The sequence below is a fragment of the Mercenaria mercenaria genome, chromosome 2 (genome assembly GCF_021730395.1).
Source record: "Mercenaria mercenaria strain notata chromosome 2, MADL_Memer_1, whole genome shotgun sequence".
In the NCBI taxonomy this organism is placed as follows: Eukaryota; Metazoa; Mollusca; class Bivalvia; order Venerida; family Veneridae; genus Mercenaria; species Mercenaria mercenaria.
The window spans coordinates 118,834,452-118,847,640 of NC_069362.1; positions in this window are offsets into that span (position 1 = coordinate 118,834,452).

Sequence of the window (13,189 nt, forward strand, 5' to 3'; positions counted from 1 at the left end):
CTCGACTCCAATAAGTCAAACCAAGTTACACAACAAAACATCTGTATTTAGCTGATATGTTCTTTCGAGTACTCAGGTCATGCTAAATATGATGGAATAAAGATAACAGTGCTATATTTGTTTGCCATGTTCACGTTTATTTTATCGACTTGATTTGAGCATTTGAATAACGGTCAATACTATCTAGTCAATGTTAAAAATCTTGAAGAGAGACTTTCCGATAACAGTCGAAATTGGGGTGTTAACAAATATGTTAAGAACTCGTTTCCTTATATCTAAAATGTCCACTCGATCGATTTCCTACTTCGATAGATATATCTAAACTTACTTTTACCTCATTGGTACTTTTTATATATTTTCAAGTCGTAGATCTTTCGAGTCGTTTATCGCGTTTTCTTGGTTTTCTTGGCGTTTTCTTTACAAGAAAATGGCCGCATAAAGTATTGCTTTGTGTCAAGATACCTAATTGTGACACTAGAACTGTATAAAAACAACGGTAATTTTCAACGAGACATGCTGCAACAACCTTATTAGTAGATTTAAAGATTCTATACGTTTTTCTAGAACCTACTGAATTATGATATAATCTCGTTGTCGATGAGTATCATACTGTGGTACATAGGAACAAGAGAACAAGGGAATATATATTCGCTGTATACAACGCTTTATTTTACGACCATCATTGTCTTATCAGATGAGTGCCCAGGACAGAACGATAAAAGTATTTAATTGTCTTAGTCTACTTCTTTTCGATCATTTTTAATTGTTTTGTTTTGTTGTTGTTGTTGGTTGTTTTTTTTTTTTTTTTTTTTTTTTGTTTTTTTTTTTCTTTTTTCTTATTTGATATGTTTTGTTTTTGCAAATGAACTCTTTTTTTTATAAAATAAACTTCTTTTCCTAGCACCATATCGGTGATCACATATCCAGGAAACAGTAGTGCATACGACGAAGTAATTTAGCATACGAAGCACACACAGATACGACAAAGAAAACATTTGTTTGCTAAGCTGGCAGAAGAATACATTACAATAAAGTCCAATATAAAACCATTTCTTTTATGAGATGGAAATCACATCATTTACGAATCCTATAAATCAGGAGATTTTTCTTGTAACAAGCGCATACACAAAGTTTAAAGCTAAATATCTTTAACAAGTTCATGAATTGAAAGACACTTTAAGTGTCCGAAAATTTAAAAATAAATTTAGAACTGAATTTGAACTGACCTTTCAGATATAATATAGAAGAAAAATGTTTTTTTCGGTTACACAGGTCCTAATGTAAGTGACTGTTGGTAACAAATGCGTCTTTCATTGTAATTTGATTTGTGTAGTTTTAACTGCAACTAAACTTTGACCTGAATATTACTGCGTTTTACAGACTTCGAACTAGCTTCCTTTTAGAAACATAGATTATAAGTTAGACGCTATCACATCAAAGACATAATAGTTGTTTTCTTAATCTTTATCGTGCTAAATTTTTAAAATGGACTGGTCTATCATCCATTCAATTTGGGCAGTACCATTTATTTTTCGAAGGGGTGTTCACTGAAAATTTACTGACTGAATAGCGAACAGTGCAGACCATGATCAGCCTTCACAGATTTGCAGGCTGATCTTGGTCTGCACTGGTCGCAAAAGCAGAATCACTTGTCACCAGCAGGCTAAAGGTTAAGGCTTATCGTTAAAATTATGACATTAAACTCGATGAATTTGTTTCCTACAGAATACGATTTGAGTGAAATAAAATATTTTCTAGTTATGCAGTTTTTCAGATGACGATCGAAATTAAATCTCCCTCTGAAGACTGTTTGTTTCCTGATATTTGTTTTCGTTGCTACCCTAGTTATCATAATCTTCTCATTTTTTAGGCCATGGAAAAAAATGTCTCTGGAATGGAATATATATGGTTTAATATGAAAAATCCAGTATTAAATCACTCAAGCAACTATACTGGTTTTGATGAGACGTTCACATTTTGATGAACCCTTAGTATCAAATTTGCATTTTACGCATATCCAAGGCGTGAGGTTTTTTTTTCTAAGCTCGTTTGCTGTTCAGATAACTACTCATGGTTTGATTTGAATGATAATTGTGTAAGTAATTGTTCTAGGTTTTGTGCATGTTTTAAAATTTTAAAATGGACAGTTGCAACTTGGTCGACACGGACCTCAGTTCAAAGCAAAATACAGCGAAAACGTACGGTGGTATGTTTAGGACATGAAGTTAATCTTTTAGGATTAAATTATCTTGAGCGATCAACATCTTATCTCGTGCGCACGACATCTTATCTTGAGCGATCAACATCTTATCTCGAGCGATCAACATATTATCTTGAGCATTAAACATATTATCTTGAGCAATCAACATCTTATCTCGAGCGATCAACATAATATCTTGAGCGATCGACATCTTATTTCGTGCGCACGACATCTTATCTCGAGCGATCAACATCTTATCTCGAGCGATCAACATAATATCTTGTGCGATCAACATGTTATCTCGAGCGATGAACATCTTATCTCGAGCGATCAACATATTATCTTGAGCGATCAACATATTATCTCGAGCGAACAACATCTTATCTCGTGCGCACGACATCTGAACTCGAGCGATCAACATATCATCTTGAGCGATCAACATAGTATCTTGAGCGATCAACATATTATCTTGAGCGATCAACATCTTATCTCGAGCGATCAACATATTATCTTGAGCGATCAACATATTATCTTGAGCTATCAACATCTTATCTCGAGTGATCAACATCTTATCTCGGATCAAAGATGTGTGGATGTCTGATTGAAAGAAATATCCATTATAATAAGCGCGTTACGACGCATAAAACATGAACACAATGGTTCAGTTTGAGACATAAATTATTATATCAGTGCTAAGAAACTTCCAGTTGCAACTGCTTAAAATATATTTATTGCTAAAAGAAGGTTCCAGTTGTCGTACCTATCGTGTAGTAACAACAAAATATTTGGGGTTTTAGCTCGACTATTCAAGGAATAGGTAGAATTATAGCAAAAATTTCGATTATTGGCACACACTTTGGTTTTCGAGGTATATATATATATGAATAATTTACTTCTAAACGACATTTTATCGATTGTCACTGTCTACTGACAACTAACACATAAATATTTTTTATATTATACACATACTTTACTTTTGTTGGTTAAAATCCGAGGAAGGAATATGCACAAAACGATTTGACTAATTAGAATATTATAAGCTTATGTGATCATATAATTCTAATTAGTAGTAAAAAGAAGACATGCATTATAATATAAAGCCCGAAAGAAAATACATACATGACATCAAAACTATTTTTTCTTTGGTAATTAACTTTTCCCTGTGATCAACATGAAGACTCGGAGCGGAAGATTGAAATTATATTTTGGTTTGCAATTCGTAAAGCTTAACAAACATACAATATGATAAATGTCCATGCACTCTTTTGTTATCTATAGAAATGTCATAACCACTTTTCTTGTTTTCTACTATGGTAAAGTTCTTTACAAACAGTGTTGCAATGATATATTGTTATCACTGGAAAGTTGTAGAACATATGACTGGATCTTTTCCAAAATCAGTGCTCGCTGATCATGCAAATCCAGTTATTTCCAATTTTTTAATCAAGCTTCTGTCGTTTCACAAACTGAATTACCAGATCTTTCTTATCAGCATCGGCATTTCAAAGTGCTTTTCTGTAATATCCTCGGCGAGTAAATTAGATAATTCAACTAAATCAGAAGTAGACACCTTAGATTTCCAAAATATGAAATACCAGGATACTTTTATTCTGCTAATATTGAACTGGCTGAAGCCTTTGTTGAATTAGTAATGACAAAAAAAAGTTTAAATCAAGATTAAGCCCGCCTATTATCGGGAAATCAAAGTCATCTATCGGATTTAATTTGCGTTGCTGAAGCACCCACAGTTTTGGATGAAGCAAACATTTTTTGGCTTGTATGTTCTTTATTTAAATATTGCAAGCAAATAAAAGATCCGCATTTTCGCAAATTGCCCGTTATCTATAAACCAGGTTTCATAAATAAATCTCTAATACTTTACTATGATAGCGAGGAATCAATATTTTGTGACTGAAGAACGAAAACCAGACAGAAAGACAAAATGAAATAAGATCAAAGAGTGTTATACTAATCATTAATATGTATCTGATTTCATGAAAAAATGTTTTTAGTTTGATCTAGCTTTTGTGACTGACTAATATATAAAAGAGACAGGTGAACGAACATTCATACGAGGGGCGTTCAATAAATAATGATACTTCGTGTGTAGTTCCGAAACCGGTGGTTATTTCTGAATGCAGTTTTCAGCACATTATAGAGCAATGTATCGGTTATACCTCGTACAAAAGGACATAATAAAATGATGTGCACAGTATTGTCTTTTCTTCTTTGTTATGAACAAGGTTCCATGAAAATATGCCTTGTGTATTTTTAAAGATATTTTGTTTCTTGCTAATGGACAGATAAACACGCAAAAACCTGACACATCAAAATAAAGTTCTTATATTCTAAATTGCTTTCTTCCTATTTATAATGTTTAATAATGAGCAAATCAAGGGTATTTTAAGTTATCGGTGAATTCATTCTTGATCATTCTTTTAGCTACTTTTTGTCATAGTAACCACATTTATTTAATACAGCAGCACAATAAGAAGACGCATAATCTCCTGATAATCCTTTATCGCCATACCAAGTTCCATTTAGATATCTTGCATACACCAGTTATCGCAGGAGCCATATTTTGTAGACGGACATCGGATGGGTAGACAGAGGACAAATCTATCGTACCGCAGCCGGTAACGACAAGAGATCTTATAAACTTAACCACAATAGAGTCGTATAGTTCAAAGGCCTCCGAATAGATATGTTTACAAGGAACCGACATAACTAAACAAACGTTCAAACCATAGCACAAGAAGTAGTGATTTTCCAACGCCTATTGTACAGATTTAGTTTTAGTGCTGTAACCACGCAGTGAGGGTAAACAAGTAAACAATAACAGGATCACTGTTTCATAAGCGGTTGTTTATTAACGTTAAGATTTGTTAGATCCAAATTTCGTATCTGACAACTTTTCAGCATTTTAGCGTTAAAACGATATAAAACATCCGAGAAGTTTAACTCTGTTTCAGAACTCAAATATTTTTCATTCCCTTGAACATGCAACAAATGAGGTCCCATTCTATCATTTGCAACTGACATCGATTTAGAAAGTTCTAGCTGAATCAATACTTAGGAATGAGAACAAAAAATGTTTTAATTCATCAAGTGTATGTTTTTTTGGTGTTGTGGATTTAATCAGTTTCTTTCTTCAAAAGTTTTACATTATTTGAAAATAATGTAAATTGTATTAAATTTATGTCATTTTCATTTTTTATCTAATTTGGACGGATTTTATTGATAGCAATTACGCGTTTAATCAATCAATTATTCTCATAGAAATGAGGGCTATACTAAAGCGAGTGATGCGTTGTTAAACCTGAGGTTCAGTTAAAGAATCATGGTATCACTTATGTTCAATTTTGTTTAATTTATAGAAAAATAATTTATTTATTGTATTTTTCATTCAAACGACACATGCGCTTTTAACTTCAATAAGCAATTATTTAGAATTATTAAAATTAACTGGTAAATGAAAAATTATTGATAATTGAAACTCGCATGATAAAACATGCAGTTCAAAACCAAGGTTCGAAAGAGAGAAAAATATCACTCCTTGTGGGACAAAATATATACAGAGATACGAGAAGGTGTATGTAAGATAACCTGATGAGTAGATGCAAATAGTGTTACTGGTATTTAACCTTTACCCTGCTAAATTTCTAGAATAGACTGGTCCATCTTTTATTTCGGGCAATACCATTAATTTTATCATTTGAAGAGGTTGGTTTTTACTTTACTTTTACTGACTGAATAGCGAACAGTGCAGATCATGGTCAGACTTCCCGGATGTGCAGGCTGATCTTGGTCTGCACTGGTCGCAAAGGCAGAATCACTTGCCGCCAGCAGGCTAAGGGGTAAATAACATATACATTAAAGCTGGTGAAAGCAGTGCACGTGCAGAAAATAACGCTGAAGAAAGCATGAAACCAGACAAAACATTGGAGCAGAAACATTGGTAAATGAAAAATAATTGATAATTGAAACTCGCATGATATAACATGCAGTTCAAAACCAAGGTTCAAAAGAGAAAAAAATATCACTCCGTGTGGGACAATTAATATAGAGATACGAAAAGAGGTCTGTATGATAACATCATGAGTAGATGCAAATATATTTCTGATATATAAATAACATATACATTAAAGATGGTGAAAGCGGTGCACATGCAGAAAATACCCACCTGAAAACGATGACGTCAGAAAGCATGAAACCAGACAAAACATTATTACAGATAAAGCATCACAATCGCGATTGTACAGAGACAAACGCGTCCTTTCCCGGAAAAAATTAAGCCAATCTATTTAAATTTAGAACTCGAGCTTGTTCTGTTTCCAGTCGGCGATACCTATAAATGTTAGACAAGTGATACGTAATACCTGGAGTAGATGTCTGAAATAGATAGGATGAACAGATAGTTCATGTCTCTAGTTCTAAATATAACCCATGTAACTTTTTTTATAACCAAGGATATCCAACCCAGTGTGTATAGATGTTAGTTACCTGGGACTATTTGAAATAACTGAATTTGTTATCAACGAATATATACAGGTTATACGTTGATATGGAAATTGCATGTTCTCTTTGTGTTCTCTTCGACTATTTGTAGCTAGAAACATTGTAACATTGTTTTAAGCTGAATACAATTATTGTTTTGTATTGTATCTTATTGCATATAATCTTATGGAGATGGAACCTCATACTGATACAGGTAGGATTGAGTGTCTATGCGCTCGTGATGGAAACGACTTTACAGACAATTAAAATAAATGTAATGTATCTTGTTAAAGATGTTGCATGTTTATAGAATGTAGGAGACATATTCATTTTTACACAAAGATGGTACTAGTTAAGGACATGATTATATAACTGGACATATCCCTCAAATAAACAAGTAACGTACTTACTGTGTCACACAGTTCTGTACTTTTCGAAAATGGCAAACTTGAATTATGCACGAAAGGTCTTCATAAGTTTTGAACGCCGACCTAGAGATGCCTAGAAGATGAGACAATACCAAATCAATTTTCCATCTTTAAAACAGCAATTACTCTACATGTCTCTTGCAATCCTATAATTACAGTATAGTTCGTCACCAAAACAGTAGTCTAGTCTCATTCTGTAATAGTTTTGAAGAATCTGATTAATGTCTGAGACATGCTCTATCAATCTTTCTAAGCGTTTGCGTAAAAAACAAACTGAGGCTAGGCTTGGTACTAGGTGTCATTTTACTCGTAATCTTTGGTGGTCTAAACTTTGATAATGAACAGACATGACAAAAATAACGTAAATCTTTCTTATGAGACTTATCAGACTAGTGCAGTCTGTCATTCTTGATATAGTTATAGTTTTGAAATATTTCCACTTTGTCTCGATTCCAATAAATCATACCTAATTATAAAACAAAACATCTGTATTTAGTTAATATGTTCTTTGTGTATTCATTTCATTCTTTCTTCCAAATATGTTGGGATGAAGATAACAGTGCAATACGTGTGTGCCTTGTTCACGTTTACTTTATCGACTTGATTTGCGCATTTGAAATAACGGTCAATACTGTCTAGTCAATTTTAAAACAAGACTAGAGACTATCCGACAACAGTTTATCTTTAAATAGCGGTGTTAACAAATATCTTAAAAGCTCGTTTCCTTATATATAAAAGTCTACTTGATCGATTTTCTACTTCGATAGAGTTAAGCATATATTTAAAACCATTGTTACCTGATGTTTATTTTTTATATCTTTTCAAGTCTTAAATCTTGAGATGCAGGTTGTTTACAGTGTTTTCTTTTCAAAAAACATTAAGATTTGCAATGTGTCAATATACCACATTGCGACACTAGAACTGTACGAAGAAACAGCCATTTTCAACGAGACATGTCACAACAACCTTATTAGTACATTTAAATGCTCCTAAACTTTTTATCTTGAACTTACTAAATTCTGACATAATTTCGTTGTCGATGAGTACTTGCACGGATTTACAAGCGAAAAAGAGTGCTAGAAACTGTCGAGTTATACGTTGCCGTACCCTGCATCACAAGCGACACTGACTAGAAACTCTTCCGTTCATACTGTGGTACATAGGAACAAGAGAACAAGGAAATATATATTCACTGTATACAATTGTATCCGTGTATACTTTATTTTACGCATTTTAATCTCACATCGTCTTATCAGATGAGCGCCTAGGCAAGAATGATAAAAGTATTAAATTGTCTTGCTTCTTTTCGATCATTTTTAATTGTTTCTTGTTGTGTTTTTTTTTTTTTTGTTTTTTTTTTTTTTCTCATTTGATGTGTTTTGTTTTTGTTTGCAAATGTACTTTTTATAAAATAAATAAAACTCTCTTCCTAGCACCATATCGATGATCACATATCCAGGAAACAGCCTTTATTTGCTAAGCTGGTGCAATAAAGTCAATATAAAACCAATCTTTTGTGAGAAGGAATCATTTACGAAATCTCATAAATCAAATGATTTTTCTTGTATTAAGCGCATGTGTACTTACACATGAATGAATTTAAATAAATTAAAAGGGTCTTTAAGTGTCCCACAGTTTAAAAATAGATTTAGAACTGTATATAAGCTGACCTTCCGGATATGATATTTGAGAAGAATGTTTTTTGCTTAAATTACACGGGTTGTAATATTAATGCATCGTTTGTTGTAACATGCATGTGATTTGCGTTCTTTAAACAGCAAACAAAAAACTTAAAACTTTGACCTGAGTATCACTGCGTTTCACAGACTTCAAAGCAGCTTAATTTCAGAAAAATAGTTTGTCAGCTAGATGCTATCACAGCAAAGACATAACAATTGTTGGTTGAACATTATTACGTAAACCGCGTGATGGATTTGTTCACATTGTGTTAAATAAAATATTTTGTGAGTTGTGCAGTTTTTCAGATTACTCTCGAAATGCAAATGCTCCCTGGGAAGACTGACAAAATATTTGATTACCGATATGAGCCGCGCCATGAGAAAACGAACATAGTGCGTTTGCGACCAGCATGGATCCAGACCAGTCTGGTCAGGATCCATGCTGTTCGCTTTCAAAGCCTATTGCTATTAGAGAAACCGTTAGCGAACAGCATGGATCCTGACCAGACTGGTCTGGATCCATGCTGGTCGCAAACGCGCTATGTTGGTTTTCTCATGGTACGGCTCATATTTGTTTTCTTTGCACCTTACATATTGAATTTCAGAGTTGCATCTTGTGCACAAAACATGTAAGTATAAGCATTTAATTTATTTCTTAAATCATCATATCCTATCAAAGGGCCTAAAATTCAGATGAAAATTATTTTTGAAGTTGTTTACCACTGGTAGAGATATTAAGTCGGATTGAGAAAGTATCAATCTGGCGTTCGTATTCTTTTAATATAAGTGTTAAAAAAACTGTTAAAATATTTGTTTCCTAAAACACACACTCATTTTGCAAGCAGTAATTATAATATACCACGTTGTATATTCAACAGAGAGGTATCGTTCAGTCGTATTTAACCAATCGAGACATCAACATGCATGAAAATTAATGAGCTACTATTCAATGCACTAGATACCTTGACAGCGAATACATCGTTTAAATAATGTTTTCTAGCATGAAATTGTTCCGCATTTAGAAATATGTCAGATGACACACTGACTTCGTATTCAGAGACAGAGGTTTCATATGAGAATACAAAAAAATATTGAAAGATTTAAATAATAAAAACTTACATGTTGTATCCCTGTATGAATTTTTCAGGCATTCCATACAAAACTGGACTCGTGTTTTGCGTCGGGATGGTAGGTTTATGGGTGTCTGATTACAAAAAAAAACATTATGATAACCGCCGGTTAAGTAATTTCAAGTTGCAACTGCTTAAAATTTATTTATTGCAAAAAGACGATTCCAATTGATATACCTATAGTGTAGTAACGACAAAATATTTGGGGTTTTAGCACGACTATTTGAAGAATAGGTAGAGTTATTGCAAAAGTTTAAATTGTTGGCATACATTTTGATTTTCAAAATATATACCAAGACAGCGCATTTGAACAATTTACTGCCAAACGATGTTTTAATGATTATCACTGTCTAATGACAAGTAACATATAAATCATTCTTTCATTTTTCACACAAACTTGATAATATCGGTTCGTCACTTTTGTTGGTTAAAATCCGAGGAAGGAATATGCACAAAACAATTTGGCTGATTAGAATATAATAAGCTTAAAGTGATCATATCATTTTAATTAGTAGTAGAAAGCACACGTGCATTATAATATAAAGCGGCAATATGCCTGAAAAGAAAATACATATATTACATCCGAACTGTTTTCTTTAGTAATTAACTTTCGCCTTTGATTAACATGAAGGCTTGGAGCAGAAGATGGAAATTATATTTTGGTTTGCAATTCGTAACAAACATATCATAAGCTAGATGCCCATGCACTCTTTTGTTATCTATAGAAACCTCATAACCACTTTGCTTATTCGTTACTTTGGTAAAGTTCTTCACCAAACGAAACATTGTTGCAATGATAGATTGTTAAACCAAATAACTGGATCTTTTCCAAAATCAGAGCTCGCTGATCATGCAAATCCAATGATTTCCAATCTTTTTAATCAAGCTTCTATCATTTCAAGAATTTAATTACCAATTCTTCCTTATCAGCATCGGCATTTCAAAGTGTTTCCTGTAATATCCTCGGTGAGTCAATTAGATAATTCATTCAGATCAGAAGTAGACATCTTAGATTTCTAAAATATGAAATACCAGGATACTTTTATTCTGCTAATATTGAACTGGCTGAGGTCTTTGTTGAAGTAGTAATGACAAAATTAAGTTTATATCAAGATTAAGCCCGACTATTACCGGAAAATCAAAGTCATCTATCGGATTTAATTTGGGTTGCTGAATCACCCAATGTTTTTGGATGAAGCAAAACAATTTTTGGCCATTCACCTGTTTTAAAGAACGAAAAAAAGACAGACGGATGATGAAATAAGATCAAAGGGTCTGTAATACTTGCTACTAAAACGTATCTGATTTTATGAAAACAAAATGTTTTAATTTGATCTAGATTTTGTTACTTTCTTATATTAAGAAAGATGGGTGAACGCCCATTCATACAATGGACAAAGTAAAATGATGTGCATATTCTTCGTTTTTCCTTCTGCGTTATGATTAATGTTAAAATATATTTGTATTTCTAAAGATATGGCAGAATTCATTTATTGATACTAGCTGATGGAAAGACAAACAGGCAAAGCAATGGACAAATCGAAATAATATCTTAATTGCCGTGTTTCTATGTATTGTGGTAGATTGTGGTTCATGAGTTAATCAAGGGTATTCATTTTTCAGGATGTTACCAATGTAAATGCCTCTTGCAGGAATATTGCAGGAATAGTTTAACGATAATTTATATAAAACGAATTTGGTAACTTTTGATTCCTAGTTTCCTCCTTAGTGATGGCTTGCCTTAGCTATAGATGTTTTGCTGATAGGTAAGCTACTGTCAGTACCATAAAATAAGAGTCATCAAGTGTCTTATGCTATCTAATGTTGTTTCTTGAGAGAGACTTAGCATATTGTGTCAATGTGTGCTTGTTACTATTTCAATTCTTTTGAAGTCAATTTTAGATACAGTGGTTACTTCAAACAATTAATCAAATCCATAACAATTATATGTTATTGCCAAACAATAAACTAATATGATATCTAATTTCTTTGTGCTTACATTCTTGTATATGTACAATTTTATATGTCTGGAACGACCTTTTAATTCTTCTGACATTAATGACATCTTTTCTACAATATCTAGCATATGGTTGCATGGAAATGTGTTGATTATACACCGTAAATGCCTGTTTTGGGTATACATTCTTCTCAAATATATAGCAAACTGGTTGCTTTAGAAGACTGTGAAATAAATGTTGGTAATATTTTAAGTGATTGTACAATAAATATGCGAAGTAGGGGTTATTAATTTTAGTATAGGAAAGAAAATACTGGAGACATTGTAGCCAAGGCTATTGATTTGTTTGTTCCATTTCATCTTGTACAAGTGGTAACTGAAAAGTTTGCACTTGAAAACGGCAACACATTTCATAAATTAGAGTGTAATTATCAGTTAAAGTTATTCAGGTGCGCCAAAACAAAATGTAAGCAATTTTAAAATGTTGCATGCTTCAATAAAAACTAACCATCTGAGTTCATGTTTTGGTATGAGATAACTTAATCCAATTTTACAAGTGTTACGTATGAATAGTAGATTTTATCATAAAGTATTTCATTAATAAGAAAATTCTATTATTCTAAAATTAAATGTTCTCCATTATCCCAAAGGAAATAAAATCATAACAGTACTAAGTGCAAGTACGGGGTAAAATTTTACGACCGCCGCAAGGCACTTAAAAGACTGCAGTGATGAGGACGCAGTTGATAAAATATGTAAGAAAATTGTTTGGAAGCACAGACTACACCCAAGCAAACTAAAAGCAGAGTTCGTTCGTTAGACGTACAATGTAGATTAATTGTGTAACACGTCACCTGGCACCTGCTCATCTAATTTTTTATTATACAAATAAATTGAATGGACTCAATAATCCAAAAGGTCCAGAAAATTTAACAACACAGAGTCAAAGTTTGCTTAGCTTTCTTATATTACTGGGGAAATTGTAGACGTGCATCAAATTGATCCGAAAGGTATATGAACATTTACGCTCCACGATGTTTTTTTTTTTGTAACCGTCGACGCGTGGGGCGAATAAATGTTAACGTTAGTCGCGATAAAAGTTCGAAACAGAAATCCTATCCAATTTTACAATTGTTATATATAAATAGTAGCTTTTATTATAAAGTATGTCATTGATATGCGCCAAGGTTATGCAGAAGTATGTTTTGGTTTGTCTGGTACATGTCTGTGTCTCATATCCGAAAAACATAATCCAGTATTTTGTAGATTTAACCGTCAGAAAACATACACTAAGCACC